This window comes from Folsomia candida, unplaced genomic scaffold, assembly GCF_002217175.1.
Source record: "Folsomia candida strain VU population unplaced genomic scaffold, ASM221717v1 Fcan01_Sc020, whole genome shotgun sequence".
Lineage (NCBI taxonomy): Eukaryota > Metazoa > Arthropoda > Collembola > Entomobryomorpha > Isotomidae > Folsomia > Folsomia candida.
The window spans coordinates 401,944-419,830 of record NW_019091212.1 but is presented as its reverse complement, the minus strand read 5'-3'; the positions used below and the strand labels follow the sequence as shown (position 1 = coordinate 419,830).

The window sequence follows — 17,887 nt, the reverse complement described above, 5'->3', positions numbered from 1 at the left end:
ATCTCGAGGGCATGAAACCCAGCCCTGTTTTCTGCTAGAAATTCATTCATCCATTCATTCATTTGACCAGGAGGAGGAAAGTTGCATAGAAAGAGAAATGCAGGCATGGACTTTATTTACCTATTTAGCGTGTATGTGTGTAAATTGATGTGTGTGTGGAGGGGGGACGAGCAGAAATGATGTAGGGATCAAAATTGAGGTAGATTTTCCCGAGTAAAAATTTTAACGGGTTTCCTGTAGAAATTTGGCATGATTTTGGGCGGAAATTTGGCCAAATTTTGTGCAGAAGAGCTTTATGCAGAGCGATTTGTTCAGGAAACTTATGGACAGACTGTTCTTCAGAATAAAACTCAGAAATTTTCAGCAGGATTGTGTAAAAAATATGCATAATACAATATGCGTTGAGATTTATTGATTACTGAATTTTTCAGAATCAAACTTTAAGCTTTAATAACTTTTTTGAACGAATTGTATTTTTGAAATAATCCGGATTTTTTTACGTGATTTTTAATTTTAAAATCTCATTTTCAACAAATTGAAAAGTCTAGTCTTTCAATTTGTATTTGGTGGAAAATCGGTAGCGTTTTTTGTGCAGGTCCCCTTTGGAAAATATGGACATGTAAAATAAAAATACGCAAATTCGAATGTTTGACTTGTTCTTCATGTTGATCAAACAGTAGTTGGAACGTAGCTCTCCACGTACGCACATTAAGTTTGTATGGATGAATCTGAGCACACATCATTGATCATTATTATTTTTGGAGTGAAACCCCTTTATGAATGGCTGTTTGTCCGTCCGTTCGTATTATAAGTCTCGAGAAAAGATATGAATTTCAATATACAGTTTTCGTCAATGTGTTTCTAATATGTGAAAATTCTTTTATTTTTGTTTCTGTTATCCAAGATAATTTGAATATTGTCTCAAAATTTGGTTATGGTTTCGCACCTTTGTTACATTTCGCTTGTCAGTGTATTAGGAGGAGGAAAAGACAATTGACTTCACTTGACTTGACTTTCGCAGCGCAGATTATACTATGTCAGCTCAGCCGTGTCGTCAATTATGACAGGGTTTCGGTGGACACAAAATTAGCAATGTCTGATTCTTGGGAAACAATTTTTAGGGTACGATTTTGTCCAGGTGTTTTGTCCCAAATTCAGAGCTGGGATTAATCCGAGTAAGGATTAACAAATTATTTAACAATTAAGGATTAACGGTAATCCTAAATTGCAGAAATTGTAATGCCTCCATGACTTCTGATCAATCCGTTGATGTAAAATATTCCGTATCTCTGATTAGGATTAACAGATTATTTACCAGATTAAGAATTAATAATAATCCATACTTTTCAAAATTTGAATTAATCCTTAATCCATTAATCTGGTTAATCTGTCAATGTAAAATGTGAAGTATTTCTGATGTAATTACTAAAAGAGCATTATTACATCATAGTAATCACTAATCCCGAAAATTAATCTATATATTAATCCTTACTACATTAATCTGGCTAATCAAATATTACGAACATTTTTTAGTTGGGATTACTTCCACGCATGGCACCCTGTTCCTTCCTTAATGGCGATACTGAACCTCACATTGCATTCTTGTAGGTTGTCTTGATTTGCTTTGTTTTCTCCTCTTCGATCAAGTCGACGTCAAATCAATGCATGCAGCCAAATAATAATGAATGCTTAATTGGGTCGTAGAACAGAAACAGAGAGAGATTCGTTTTCCGATTGGAAACTCATTACCAAAGGACGGATATGTAGTTAGGAAAAAAGCGTCAAAATATTTACGAAATATGTACCACAAAAGACCATAAGAATTTTCTAAAAATTCGTACTTTTGAATTTAATACTCTGGATTTTTTGTGGTCAAGTTTCTTTATGAAGCAAAATTTCGTCTCAAGTCGTTGAATTATTTAGAAAATACGCCTATATTAAAAAAAACTATTAAAGATTCCAGTATTTTTAAAATAAAAGTGGAAATATTTATGCCTGACAACCTAGAAATATGTACGCATATTTTGAAATTTTAGTGATCTGCATAAGTTAAAAAAACACACCCACAAACCGGTGGTCATCATCAAATGAAAAAGTTGTAAATAAATACCTATCCGGCTTCTGGTAATAACTTGATATTGAGCAGTTTAATATCGATTCTTCCACATGATTTACATGATGACCATTCCGCTCCTCCTCCTCCTGCTACTCTTCTCATGTACAACAACTTTAATTATCTATGATGCATTTTATTGTGACTTGTTTTTATTTGTTGTTTGGCAAAGAGGAGCTCCGCAGAAGAGATGTAGTTAGAAATTTCCTTGGCGAATCAGTGTCCAAAATCCATCGCCAATTTAGAAGTAGTAATTTATTGACATTGAAACTTCTAAAATGGCATAAATTTCATGAGTTTTGAGATAAATGCAATTTTTTCTACTTTAATGTAAAGGTAATTTTTGGCACTGCAAAACTATCGATTTTAAAAATTTTTGCGGGAATTTATTGTGAAAAAATGGCACGTGAAGTAGCAATTTGTTTAAAATTAATCGTTTCGTAGTGCCAAAACTAACCTTACAGTAAAGTATGAAAAGTTAAAATTGAACCATTTTCGAAATATGCAAAGAATGCGGGTAGAGTGTAATTTGAGCTTAAAAATCTATCCCACATCAAATCGACACCCATTGTAACCTTAAACTTTACGATTTTCATACCGTTCTACTAGGGTTCTCAATGGGCTTCGGGTTAGCCCGGACCGGACCGAAATCCGACGGTTCGGTCCCGGATTGGGCCATCCGCCAATCCGGACCGAAAGTTTCGGTCCGGTCCTCGGTCCGGTTTCGGATCAGCTTTTCAAGGACCGGACCGGACCGCCGGTTTTCGGTCCGCCCGAATATTTTGGCGCGCAAGAAAATTTGAATACTTTGACCTAGAATTTTTGAATTTTTTCAGCCAAACTCATGAATTTTCAGTGTACGCAAATTCTATGTTACATATATTTCAAAAGTTCTCCACGAACTGAACCAGACCAAGCGTACTACAAAACTCTTTTCCATATTTAGCGAGAGGCAGAGTGAGAATCTGATTCTGGTGGGTATCCACCACCACTGCTGACTGTCGTTGCTACAGTGCCGTATGGTGGTCTGTCTCACTTCTCACTCTTGCATATTGTTGACCGAGATTATAAATTCAAAAAAACTTAAATTTTAAATTTGGGGCGAATTAGTAATTCAGATATCACAAATTTTAATAAGTTCAATTATATGTCTCATTTTCTCATAAGTGATAATAGTTTGTTACGGCTCTTGCAAAAATAAGTCCCTCCCCCAGAAACTTTGACCCCAAAAAACTCATGGTTCCCACACTTTGCAGTCTGACAACAAAAGCTTAAAATGTTCATCTTTCGAAGGAGAAAATTCTGGCATTAGGTTGCCAGACTGCAAAGTGTGGGAACCATGAGTTTTTTGGGGATTTGTATGTACGTAAAAAAACGCAAATTTTCAAATTTTGAAACTCTTGATACAAAAAAGTGCTCGTATTCAAGAGGGATTTCGAATGTCAAATGCAAGTTGATGTCTCACTCTTGTTGTACGGAGTGTACATTGACTTTCTCATTTTTCCAAATTTTCTTCCCCCATTTTTGAAAGGGGGTTAGATGCACATATTTCAAAAATCGTAATGGTATATATATCCTTGCACCTTGAATTCAATTTGCAATTTTTAAATTAAATTCGGTGACATCGATGCGAAAAGGATTTGCACAGTACACTTGGCCTTGCTCCCACATGATCCATAAAAATTACGTTTTTTAGGTTTTAAAGTTTTTACGCTCCTTGATTTTGGGAGGATTTTTTAAATTCCTACTCTTGCTAATGTATTTTTAAAATTAAAAAAATGAAATTGTAAATTGGTCCTGAGATTATGTGTATAAACTCACTGACCGATAGAACTTATGTACGAGACCTCATCCGCTACATGTATCTATTTAAATCTGAAAAATTTGGCATTCTGGCTATATATACATGTACCATATGTTTTATGCATAGTTACATAAGACATTTATGCATAATACGTGTATAAATCTCAATGCACTATTTATACATACTATATGTGATAATTATTATACTGTACTATGGGTCTTTATACTATAATGATATATTTTTCGGTCCGCCCGGATTGACCGGTCCGGTCCTGGTCTGGTCCCGGTCCGGTTCTGGGCCGAACGGAAATTTTTCGGTCCGGTTTCGGATTGGTGGTTTCGGGCCACGGTCCGGTTTCGGATCAGGGCTGATCCGGACCAATCCGGACCATTGAGAACTCTACGTTCTACAGAACAAAACCGATAGAAATTTTCTGCAGGATTAGAATAATAATGAATTAGAAAAATACAATATGCATCCAGCTTTTGTTGATTACTGCAGTGATTCCTCCTCTGGTTGACACCCTTCCTGCAGGCCCCCTTGATGGATTGGATGAGAGAAAAGTGAGACGAAGATGGTCGTGTAGTGCAGAAAAGTGAGACGAACGAAGACTTGTTGGGATTGCATCTCCTCCTCACCATTGAAATTCATCATGAAATGCTGATCGTCGTCGTCGTCGTCGTCATTGTTGGGATTGTAATTGACCAAGTTGAAGTTCAATTTCGAATCTTTAATGACTTCTCTCTCTTTCGAAAAGTTATTCACATTTTCTCTCGTTTAATGATGAAGCGAGTGTGTGTGTGTCAGTCGAGGGATCGATAATTGCTAATAAGTGGTTTCTTTTCATTCAAATCGCTGGTGTCATTTCAATTCTGAAATTAATAGGGAATAATTATGATCAATTTATTTGCGAAATTGATTGTCTTGCATAGATTTTCATTTAAGAAAATTATTTAATTTAGAGACGTTGATAGAGTGACCATTTATTAAAAGGAGACATTTTTTTGGAAGTTAAATTTTAATTTTAGGTACTGAAATGTTCAAACTTGGAAAATTTTAGGTAGTAACTTGGTTTGTCAAAAGTCATTATTAAGTAGCTTCAGCTACTTTATGCGAAGACTTTGTCTGTCTGTCTGTCTGTCTGTCCGTCCGTCTGTCAGCAGGATAACGGGAGAACGGATTGAGATAATCGAAATCGGTTTTCGCCATCATACATATGACCCTAGGGGGAGGATCCTATCAACTTTTGGGGGCAACCGGACCACCCCCCTCGGCGCCAGGGGGTGTGGTCGGGGCAAAATGAGATTTTTAGCGCAATTTGACCTATGGATGAAATAGAGTGAAATTAAGTCATCCCGAGTTGTGCCACACCCCCTCGGAGCCAGAGGGTGTGGTCGGGGCAAAATGAGATTTTTAGTGAAATTTGATCTATGGATGAAATAGAGTGAAATTAAGTCATCCCGAGTTGTGCCACACCCCCTCGGAGCCAGGGGGTGTGGTCGGGGCAAAATGAGATTTTTAGATAAATTGAATAAATGGATGAAATACAGTGAAACTAAGTGTTCCTGTGCCATCGTAGGAGTGGTTGGGGTGAAGTGAGACTGAAGCTACTTCCGTATGAGCGTTTGCGACGGTTTATTTGTACTAAATTCGGCAATGTTTTTGGTATTTTGAAAATCAGAATTATTTAGCAATTTTCAATTTATTTGAGAATTTGTTAGATTTGCCTTTAACAAAATTATTAAATTTAGAAGCGTCGATAGAGTAAACCATTTATTAAAAATAGACATTTTTTGGACGTTAAATTTGAATTTTGATAATTGAAATTTTTGAACTTAGAAAATTTTAGGTAGTAACTTATTTTGTAAAAAAATCATATTTTGTAGTAAATTAGACGATGTTTTTGGTATTTCGAAATTAGCAATTTCCCATTTATTACCAATTTGTTAGATTTTCATTAAATAGAATTATTTTATTTGAAATCGTCGCAATTTACCAAATTTGAATTAAGTATTTCGGATTTTGAAGACCTCTCAAATTGAGTTTTTATTATTATTTAGAAAATTTTCCCTACTTGAGAAACACGTGTTTTCCCTCAATCTCACATACATACTTTCATAAATGAATTTGTATTTAAGTAGAAATTTTACAAATTAGAAACATATCCATCGCAAAATATTATTTGATAAGTTTTCCTTCCACGAGTGGCGATGATACGTGCACGAATAAACGTGACGTACTTGGCAAACATTCGGTCAAGTTGAGGGGGTCATGCGGCAGAGATGTGATCAACTTGTGTCCCCCCAAAGAGACCAGAGTTGTACATATGCCACGACAACTAGTTATGAGATGTGCCTTATTTGACCGTATTTAAATTAATGTCTCACAAGGCCAACGAACGAATGTGCGCTAGCCCGCAGTGATCGACATCGTGGCTCGATAATTACTGTCCAGCCAATATTAATAGTCACAAAAAAATCTGAAAGGTTTCCTGTCAGATTGTTTTATATTAATAGTTAGCGACCAAATAACCTCTCAGAAAAGTAGGAATTAATACTATTAATATTGGGTGAACCGTAGTCTATTTTGCGACCAATTGGTCGATGGTCTCAACAATGGCCGCGGAAGCGTGGGAACAGAGGGACAATGTCCCCACGGTTATTCGATGCCCCCATTATTTGCCCATGTTATATAAACCCTTCCCTATCCTACAATGTTAATGTCCCCACAGCTTCCGCTGCCACTGGGTCGCATTATGCCGATCACTGACCATAAGGTCAACACCACAATAAACGTCTGGGTCATTTAGCCCCTAAAAATTCTGGCCATTAATTTTCACACCCTCTCCATTATATGTACAACTCTAAAAATATGAGAAAATACGCCCAAAAAAATAATCCCTCCATAATTTCTGCTTATTTCCCATTGAAAACAATACCTTTGAGAAACGAATGGATAACTATAAACTGTCCACCGCCGTCAATGACCTCTTGACTGGTCCTGCTGCTTTCCAATTCGAAAATAGATATTCCTACTTTTTTTCTCTCTCTAGAGAGACACATTATCAGAAATTATTATGCCATCCACACCAACAACAACAAATCCTCCTCCTCCTCCCGTTAGATACTTGCTTGCGTATGCATTACGTGAGACGCCGCATGAATATTTAAATGTTAAGAAACAACAATTGTTATTTGCCACGTAAAAGTATTTGCGCGAGGAATTAATGGGAATTAGGAGGAGGGTGCAGTCCACACATGTAGGAACACCACCACGACCACTGCCTCCTGCAGAACTCGAATCTCGACAAAGAGAAATTTTAGAAATGAAATCGTGAAGATTATCATGTTTCCATAGACAACTGAGCCAATATGTCTTGGCATTTAACAATGTAAAGGGTTACGTTACTGGGCATATGTATGTGTAGTTATGTATGACCAGTAGATCGAATGACTTGGGGAGGTCAAGTTGTTGTCGAAATATTGAGAGAGAGAAAAAAAATATATCAGAATTTTGACACGTGGTCGACTCGAATTTTGGGACATTTGGTCTGAAACTTTTTCATGGAATATATGCAAATTTATCAACTACATAAATGACAATTCTTAAAAAATAGGTATCGAAATATGAGAAAGAGAGAACAAAATTACCAGAATTTTAATACCTAGTCAACTATAATTTTAGGAAATTTGGAGAAAAAGCGAAAAATTTTGGTAGAAAATGTTTATAGATCTATTTATTATTACATCGACTAAATGATAACCCTAGAAAAATGGGTTTCGAAGTATCGAGGGAGAGCACAAATTTGTATAAATGATTTATGTAATAAGGAGAAGGGGTTTTAAAAAAATTTGAAATATCGCCTGAAAAAAATGAAAAAATCAGTCAGAAAATGTATGCATGTTACATTAGCTAAAAATAAATTGTGTCAGAAAAATGATGTACCCAAGATGATTAAATATGGTCATATCCCCCAAAAAATAGGTACCCTTGAGTCCCCCCCCCCCCAGTAAATAAAGTCCCCCAAATAACGTCCCCAAAGGGATTTTAAAAACTGGTATAAATCTAATAAATCCGTGGCGAAATGAGATTACGCGATTACACGAAAAAAACCCATCCATCTCATTTTTGATTACACACATCGTGCCGGCGTGGATGGGTGAAACGAAGCCGGAAAAAGATGTAAATTACGCCAAGAAGAAAAAAGAGTGAATATCAACATATTTTGAAAATGAATTGAAGGTTGTGCATGCACATTTTAATTGCTGAGCCATCTCTCTCTCTCTCTCTCTCTCTGATTAAAAAGATGTCATAAATTATGCGAGGATTTCATTTGTCACATTTTAATAAATAAATATCTATGAACGAGTTGGTCGGACCACTACACAAAAGCAAACCAACTACTGAAAACGATTTTATTATTTTCTACAGGGTTTCGTTTTTGGCATACTTTTTGCCAGTACAGGTGGGAAAAAGTGGGTGATTGGGTCTTGATAAGAGCAGATAATTAAAGGGGATATTATTAAAAGCACTTTTTTATAAAAAAATTCCCCACCAATTCAGATTATGGCAAAAAGTGGGAAAAATCCAGTTTTCCATTTCCCAGCTATTTGAATGGTAGTAAAAATAGGAAAAATGCACAATTTTCCATTCCCTGTCTATTCCTGTGATGGTAAAAAAGTGAGTAAAATGTGCTTGTTTGATTTCTCATAAATTCGGAAATTGGTAAAAATAATGGGAAAAATACACTTTTTCAATTCTCCACCAATTCGGATGATGTAAAGAAAACTGGAAAAATGCACTTTTTCTCATTTCCCACATATTTTGAGTAGTGGTAAAAATATGGAAAACCCCACTTTTTCATATTAATAAGTTTTTTTTTTACTAATCGTAACCCTGATCATTTATCATCTCTCTCTCTCTGCATACAATTCAACTCGCATCAAACAAAACGCAGGGATTTAAACGGTTGTCTTGAGGCAATTAAAATTAGTGGGAGAACACTACATGCAGATGTAGATGGCAAGCAGGCAGGCACAATGGCGTCCTATTATTTATCATTCATCATCATCGCAAACATTCATTTGTTTGGAGCAAGAAAGTTTTTCGTGACGAGGGATACGAGCGATGTGTCCGATTTGGTCGTCGTGTTGACCAACTCAAGATCGGGATGAGCAGTTTTCGACAAGTTTACCTCTCTCTGATGATTAAAAATTAATGAAATGCTAAATACTCGCTAAATATTTGGTGGTGGTGGTTGAATAATAGTGGTGTTGGATATTCTGAGACCCCAATTTTTCAGCCAGTATGTTAGATTATATGTAATGAGATATAGTATGTGTTTTATGAGATATGACACATATCATATGTGCAAGATTTTAATGGGAACGTGATTTTCTGGAGGTGGCAGATGGATTTTTTAATGTGATGCGAATTTTGCCAAATTTGTCCAGAAAGGGAGAAAATTTTTCTGCGAAATTTCATCAATTTCATTTATCATATCGTCGACCATTCTGGAGGTGATAATTCTGGAGTGACGAGAAAGACTTGAATTTTTGGGACATATTGTCAAGCAAGTGAAAATTGGTATCTAATTTTGTACCAGGGCCAAAATTTGTCTGCCTATTTAATTTTATGTAATTTGTCTCTCTAATTTTTCGTAATCACACAAATTTTGATTTCTAATTTTGGAACATTTCATTTCAACCCGGGAAACTCCGTAGGAAACTGTTCCTAAAATTATTAAGCTTCTGAACATCTGTTTCTCCTCGTGGCACAAATTTCTATTAACGAAAGCCATACATAAAAGTTGCCAGGTTAATAAATTATTAACGAAGAAAAGCAGTGATCAATTTGTCTTTCAAACAAACCCAAAACGAGGTCAAAAAGTGCGTTTTTTGTTATTTTCACGGTTTTAAACGTACATAAATTGATTCCAGAAATCAGCATCATTCCGACGTGAAGTTAAAGGTCGTAAAATGTCCAATTTTCCCAGCAAACTATTATCCCCTCAAGTATTTATTTACGCATCATCAGTCCATTTCATTATATTGGCGTTTATTTTGCCGCACCTTCGTAAATATTCGAAGTGGAAGGCAATGCCCTTGCAGCAGAAGAAAAGGTGGTAATTTGTGGTCTGGTCTGGTCTGGTCTCGCTGGTGCATTGTACATACTCCAATCTCACCAAAGAAAAGATGTGCAAGTGCTTACTAGCTACGAGAGAGAGAGAGATTAATTATGCGTATTTGCATCTCGGGGGTCAAACGAGACGAATGTGACCACTGTCACGCGGACATGATTCCCTTGGCGAAAAAGAGTCCCATCCCTTCTGCCCGGTCCGACGAGAATGCATTTCATTTGAGTCGCTTAGAAGTTGCAGGAAGGAGGACCAAGTGATGGAAAAAGTTGTTTGGTTACTTGTGGTGGTCAGCCATACATGCATTTTGGTTTGGCTCGCTGTGAAGATTCGATTCAATATGAGAAAGAAACATGTCAAATGTATGTTATTGGAGTAGTGGGCCAATACGAACTTATTCGCAGTGCCACCAACGAGAAAGAGCTACTCAGGTGTGTAGTATATATGTGTATGGGTGGACACGACGGAAAGGATGGGATCAGTGTTTCGCTTTTGCCGGCTAAAATCGTTTTTTGTTGGCCAGTGGTCAAAAGTGGTCAAAAGTGGCCGAAAGTGGCCAAAATGGTAGAAAATGGTCAAAAGTGGTCAAAAGTATTCTATTGGCTAATGGTCTGCGCGGCGGGTTTAAACAGACTCTCGGCCGGTATTATTTATTCTTTGCACAAAAAATAACCATAGTTCTTACAAAGTAATTAAAATAGTCTGTAATAATTACTAATCTAATAAATTCAACTTGGACAAATACAGTAAGTAATGTATACATTTGCTTGATACTTGAATATTTTAATGGTTCATTGGTCAAGTCGTAACTATTCCTGTGTCAATTATTAATGATGCAATTTGTAATTTATTGCTTATTTGTAGAGATAAAAACCAATTTTAAAATTTTAGATCCAATCAAACAGCGATAAGGAGCCTACAACTTGTTCTGCTAGATCCTGATGAAATCCTGAATGTCCTTAGTAAAATCATTAACTTATCATTATTCCTTGTCGCAGAATGCCCCATTTTTGCATTTTGACCACTTTTGGCCACTTTTGACCATTTGCCACCTTTTTTGGTAAGTGGTCAAAAGCCACTTTTGGCCGCTTTTGACCGGCGGTCTGGCCAATCCGGTTATTGCCAAGCGAAACACTGGATGGGATCGATTTTTTAAATGATTTTTTGACAAACCTTTAACATGTACGTTGTGTTTCGTTTCTTGCTGGTTTGCTACATTTCTTGCACTGGAAAGTAAGAAATGCAAGAAATGCGAGGTGCACGAAATTGCAAGAAAATGCAAGAAATACGCGCCACATAACCACACGCCGTAAGGACTATAGTTATTTCTTGCACCCCAAACACGGCATGTACATATGTGTCACCGATTTGTGAAATATGTGTGCATTATGTAGATATTTTAGGGAAATAATCCACGCAAAAAGTATGAATATTTCTTTTAAATAAAATTAACTCGGTAACTCTGCCCGTTCAGGAGTAGTTATTGAAGGTCAAAGTTTGATTTGGGGGGATGATGTGAAAAATTGAGATTTAAGAGACGTTGAATGAATTTGATAACATCCTTTTTGCAGGGTCCCCGCCTAGCTGGGGGTATTTTGTTAATCTCGGGATAATGGTTACACATATTACATCGCGTTACACACTAATATTTAATTGTAACCCTTTCATCACAGTAATATCTCGTCTTGGGGGTCGTGCGGAGCGAGTACCGTCTCAATTTCCCCTCTGCATTTCGAGATACGAAAATGAGACGATGTACATATGTACTTATGTACATATGTTTTCGTTCTGCGTTATTTGAGGATTTGGTGACAAGTTCAACGTCATTTTATTACATTTTTTATGTTGACATCGTCCTTAATTATGTGTGATGGATGGGAGATGAGATCACCAAATTTTATTTTTCGAATCTCTTTTCATCCAAGATTTTAAAATTTTGATGAAATTTATAAGTATGATTTATCTACAGAGCCGCATTTTTGGGGGTCAGTCTCATTTTATTCTATTTTATGATTTTATTTATTACCGGTTTTCGTGATTATTGAATTTCTTGAAGTGACTTGAATTTAATGATGATTTAGTTCCAATTGCGACTCAGGCTTTAGAAGTTTTGTGCCCAGAGAAGATTTTACATCTATTCAGGTCTACATAAGAAATGGAAGCCGAGTTATTTAGAGAGACGGCTTATCTATCTACTTGTCTTGTCGGCTTCACTCATCTCGGGCAGGAGCAGGAGACAGTGGTCAGTCTAAACGTATGTATGGGGGCCCTGCAGAAGGGAACTCAACTTATCTTTTAAATACGATATGCATGTACATTAGAAAATTTTCAAAAAATATTAAAATTTTTTAAAAAGCTGCAAGAGCGATAAAGGAACTATGGTAAAGAATATTCAAACTTGGATTTTTAGCAAATTTTAGTTTTTTATTGGTGTCCTTTTCAGAGGGTGTGGCGAGCGTATTACATGAGCATCTAAATTTGGCAGTGCAAACGTCGTGTCGTACGTATTCCTGAATTTTACGAAATTTTTTGCACGGCCTCCAAATTTCAAAAGCCTTTTAGCACGTCTTTTCTGGACTAATAACTTTCTACTTTTCCATTTGCACCGCCATTTGCACCGCCAAGTTTCACATGTGCTAATCAGCCCAAGATAAATACTTCAAATTATGTGTCGTCGCCGTCCCTCCAAAGTAAAAATTCAGGCAGGAGGAAGAATTTGCAATCTTAAACAAGTACTAAATTTTCACTGTAATTAAACAAACTTTGAAAAATTTAAGGAAAAAAATACACAAATTTGTCACCGAATTTTATAAGCTTTTACAAAATAAAGATCACACTTAGAAAAATTAACTTACAAATTTTCCTTCATTTGTAAAATTTTATTTACGGATTTTACAAAGTTACCAAGACCTGCATGAATCGCCTCTCTATTTCTGCATCATCCTCATTAAATACTTGATCATAATCATGACGTTGATGACACTGATTTTTTTTCATACTGCGATTGACACCTTTTTAATGTGCAAGCCATGCAGAAAGCGCGTGTCAGAGATTGTGTCTAATTTTGCCACCCATCCATTCTGCGAAGCCCTTGCTAAGCACCCCCAGCGATTCGATTCTTCTCTCTACATGTGCAAGTTCAATATCAAACGATGCCCATTACAGGCCTCGATTTTCTATTCTCCGCAATTCAATGCATGTGATTAACGCGGGTTGCTTAATGAACATGAGTGAATTTCTATTTGATTTATTATCAGTGTTTCGCGTCCAAGTAACCGCTTGCACGAAATGACGGGAAGAAAGTGGTTTCTTGCAGCTATTTTGACCTGCAAGAAATGCATGGCGAAAAAAATTGCGTACATTTTTTGCACTTTAATGCAATTTCTTGCACCTCGCATTTCTTGCTTTGCAGTGCAAGAATTGTAGTTTTATTGCAAGAAACGAAATACTGCTTACAATGGGAAAAAGCGGGATTTACAGTCAGGTTCGTGTGCAAGAAATAACGGCAAGAAAGTGGCTTTTTTCAGCTATTTTGACCTGCAAGAAATGCAAGGTGCAAGAAACTAAGCCCCGTCGCGCATAGTTCATACGGCGAGATTGTACAGATTTCTGGCACTTTCTTGCACCTCGTATTTCTTGCATTGCTCTACAAGAAATGTGACAAACCCGCAGGAAACGAAGCACTGTTTATTATAATTTTACACGAGAGAGAGAGACGTCACACGGACGACGAATGGAAATCACAACACTATGAAAATATCTAAATGCGTGTGATTACTACTTTTAATTCTGTGAGTAATGATGCGAATCCATTATTGGGCATGCTGCAGCATTTCTCAGGCTTTTAATTTTGACAGATAGACACACACGTATGCATGTATAGAAGGTAAAAGTTGGCGTATTTTTGCAAAAGGACCCTGCGGGGATCCGTTTTGGGGGGATTAAGAAGTCAAATAGTTGGTGTTACAGGTTGCCTAGTCAGATGGGAGGTTTTCAAATATTTGAGATTTGTGTTTCGCAAAAATTTTAAATGGTGTAAAAAAATAGATAGTTTTTGTTTGACAGTTTGAGCTAAAATTAAATTAAATTATGTACTTATTTGTAACATTTTTTAAAAGTACCTGAAAATTTTTCAAATATTTCTGAGAATATGAAAACCTCAAATTTTATGTCAGACAATTCTACATAAATTTCTAGTATTTTTTCTAATTGTATGTAAATTCGTAGCCAATTTTTAGCCCGGTTTGTTCAATATGAATGTACAGCTGGTTTACAGATTAAGTTAAAAATTGGCTACGCATTTTTAAAAGTACGTAAAAACAAACGTCAAAAAAATTTTAAATCTTAAACCAGTTAAAAACTAAATATTTAAAAGTTACAGAAACTTTTCTCGGAAAAACTGAATACAGTTAAAAAACATACTTTTATTTGAACAAGGGCGACCTGACCCCTAAACTAAAAAAGGGATGCTATCCAATCTATTTAGCGACTAAAAATAAGACTTGTGTGTGACAACAACAATAGGCAAATTTAATGCCAGAAAAAACGATGCTGTGTGTGCTTTGCAATTACCAAGAATAAACTGCGCATCCCATAATTTACGTGAAATCAACCCGACAAATTAGAAGAAAAAAGTTGTGTGTGATTTATAAATAAAAATGTGCGAATTTATTTACGGAATTGTCATCACATCACAACAATAAACACTTGACGATTAAATGAGCATACGATGAGAAGGACAACAATGGGCTGCATAAAGAGAAAAATGAGAATCGTGTCGGTTTAAGGAAGGGTTTCGTAAAAAAAGGTGGTGGTGTTTTTTATGAAGTAATTTTATTTTATGGGGGAATTTTTTACGAAATTTTGTACATGGGAATTTTGTGCCTTTTTAATACGAATTTTTAAATACTACTTAAATAAATACTTTTTAAGCATTTTTTAAATAATTTTAAATACGTATTTTTGTATAAATAATTTATTTGAAACATGCAAAAAATGGAATATAAAAAAAATCAGTATTACATTTCTTTAAGAAATTTTAAATTTTGATTTTAAAGTAGTTATTTTTTAAGAAATTGTGTACAATTTTAATAAATACACATTTTTTATGAATAAAATGTGAATTAAAAAATTAATGGTTTACTTACCAGCATATTTTTCAAATTTTAGTAAAACATATTTTAAAAATTCTAAAAGTTGCAGGATTGACAAAAATTGATCCTTTCAGTTAAGAAATTATTTTCGAAAATTTCTGGTGCAATTCCATCTCTTTGATTACAACTTGACACGTGAAACCCTGCTCATTTGTTAGCGGCTGGTTTATTTATATGGATTTTTTAAGCCCTCATCATCTCCTCGTCGTCGCCTCGGCTGATAATTAGTCACGAAAATCAGAACCTTATTCTCACACCGATCTCATCTACCCCACTTTTTGAAGTTTTAAATTTAAACAGCTTTTCTTTCTCTACACGTCGAGATGTAAATGATCCTCAGTCAGAGACGCTTTTGATTTCATGCTGATTAACGTTGTCGTCGTCCTGTTATTCATTTTCCATCCCTGTTTACCTCTCCCTTGCTAAGGAACGACGATAACAGCCATAAATACCTAATTGTGGCAGGTGAAAAAAAATTAAGAATTACGAGGTAGTAATAAATATAATTAATTGTCATGCATCCACTTATTTATAACAAGGCTGGGCTTAGTTTGAAATTATAAGACAGAGAGAGAGAGAGAGAGGGAGAGGATTATATATTTCCGGGGAAATTAATTCAATTTGTTATTTAGGTATGTAAATAGAGATTCAGGTTGATAGATTTTTATAACATTTTTCGAAATATTGATGGGTACCCGAGCTAAAAAATATTTTTACAGGAACTTATTTCCACTTAAATTATTTCCGGGAGAATTAAATAATGGAATTTTATTTGATGAAGATCTTGCAAAAATTTTGGGTAGATTTTGAAAAAATTAAATATGAGAGAGAGAGAGAAAGGGCCGCTTTATATACAGCTCTGTGGATGGTTCAGATTTGTGTAAAAAATATTCAAGAAATAGGTACGAAAAAAGATCACATGTAGAAATAAGAATTTCCAAAAAGTTTGCACTTTTGATTTGAATTTAATACTTTGTATTTATTGTGGTCGAATTTCTTTGAGCAAGCAAAATTTCGTCTCACATGGTTGAAATATGTGAAAAATATATATAATTTTGAAAAAAATACGTAAAACATTTCCGTATTTTTCAAATAATACCGGAACTATTTATATGTCTGAAAACCTAGAAGCATCATGAAAAAGTTCAAGATAAATACATATCCGCCCTCTACTCAATTTAGCATATTTACTCTTAAGTTACATACACAATGAGAGATTTGTTACAAATTTTATGCATATCCACACTTTTGGCAATAGTTGAGACATATTTTACGCTTACTCAGACAGACAGACGATGAACCATGACCCTCACTTTCCGCCTGTCTGCCACCTTACACCCACCCACCCACGAAACGTTATGCATGTGTCGTGTTAAAAGGTCACCACCACAATTTGCTCGTATTTAGTGGACGACAAGATTTATATCCCCACAAATAAAAAAAGGAACCCATCACTGTCCGCCTTTAAGGGAAAGTGTAGCTTATTTTCTCACACGTGTTTTTCCACGAGCGACGACGGTACGTACATAAATTGCAATTTAGTCTCGTTTTTGTTTTCGCAAAGAGAAAAAGGAAAACATAAATGAAACTGAAATTAAAACTGAAGCATTTCCTTTAGAGTTGATGTGATGTGATGTTGGGCTCAAGGGCGGTGCGGAAAGGATGTGAGGTCAAGTAGGGCACTGCTTTGGCCGGGATAACCAGCTTTTTAAGACGTGGCAAAGGTTTGGGAAATATTTAGTGTGGTAGAAATTTTTGGGTAAAAATTAACAGAAAAATTGGGATTATTTCAAAAATAAAGCGAGCCCAGTAGCTCTACCGGTTCAAAAGGTCAAAGTTTCCATAATTTCAATCAAATTTTGACTTTGAATCACTATTTTTGAACGGGGAGTTAGTTTTATTTTTGAAATAATCCCAATTTTTGGGTTAATTTTTAACTAAAATATATTTTGTAAATTGAAAAAGCTAAACTGAAATAACGACCAAAATTCTAGGTATGACACATCCTCTCTGTAAAGTACGAAAAGTAAGAATATATATCGTTAAAGAGAGCGGATATGTATTTATTTTCAACTTTTAACTTGATGACGACCGACGGTCAAACTTTGTCCGTATGTTTCTTACTTCGCATAGATCACAAAAATTACAAATATTTTGACATATTCTCACATATTTCTAGGTTTTCAGACATATCAATATTTCCGAAATAAATCGACAGATTATATTCAGAAATACAAATTTTGGTAAAATTCTTATTTTTTTCGTGCATATTTATTTCATAAATATTTTGTCAATTTTCGGTAAATATTACATACATATTATTCGTAACTACATATCCGCCCCCTGTATGTACATATATTGAAGTAGGTTTTTTAAGAGAGAGATTAATATTTGTGGGTCACTCGAGGCAAGTGATCGAACAGCTTTTCCTTTCCTTTTTCCCATCGTACACTTTTAATTAGTGTGCAACGTACGACCAGACCAGAGCAAAAGTGCAGTGCGAAATTGGAGTGATGCGACGAGTGCGAATAATGAGTGGTGAAGGTTAATTATGTTTTGAAGTGAATGCAAGTGAGTGATATGCACCTCTAATCGGAAGTCGATATGTAATTATCATCGTGTGAGACTTATGATTACAGTTTGCAAATAATTTTTTCGCGATAACACAGTTTGTAAAATTA

At 35.5% G+C, this 17,887-nt stretch overlaps 2 long non-coding RNA genes across 2 annotated transcripts; one reads left to right on the top strand and one right to left on the bottom strand.

The window, feature by feature from the left end:
• Positions 1–2,058: 2,058 nt before the first annotated feature.
• On the bottom strand, positions 2,059–6,996 carry LOC118438361. The gene is made up of 3 exons (XR_004836712.1): positions 6,856–6,996; positions 4,387–4,789; positions 2,059–4,323 (listed from the first exon to the last, which is right to left on the bottom strand). It is a non-coding gene; the product is annotated as an uncharacterized LOC118438361 (long non-coding RNA).
• Positions 6,997–10,511: 3,515 nt separating this feature from the next.
• On the top strand, positions 10,512–12,903 carry LOC118438358. The gene is made up of 2 exons (XR_004836708.1): positions 10,512–12,434; positions 12,497–12,903. It is a non-coding gene; the product is annotated as an uncharacterized LOC118438358 (long non-coding RNA).
• The last annotated feature ends 4,984 nt before the right edge of the window (positions 12,904–17,887 follow it).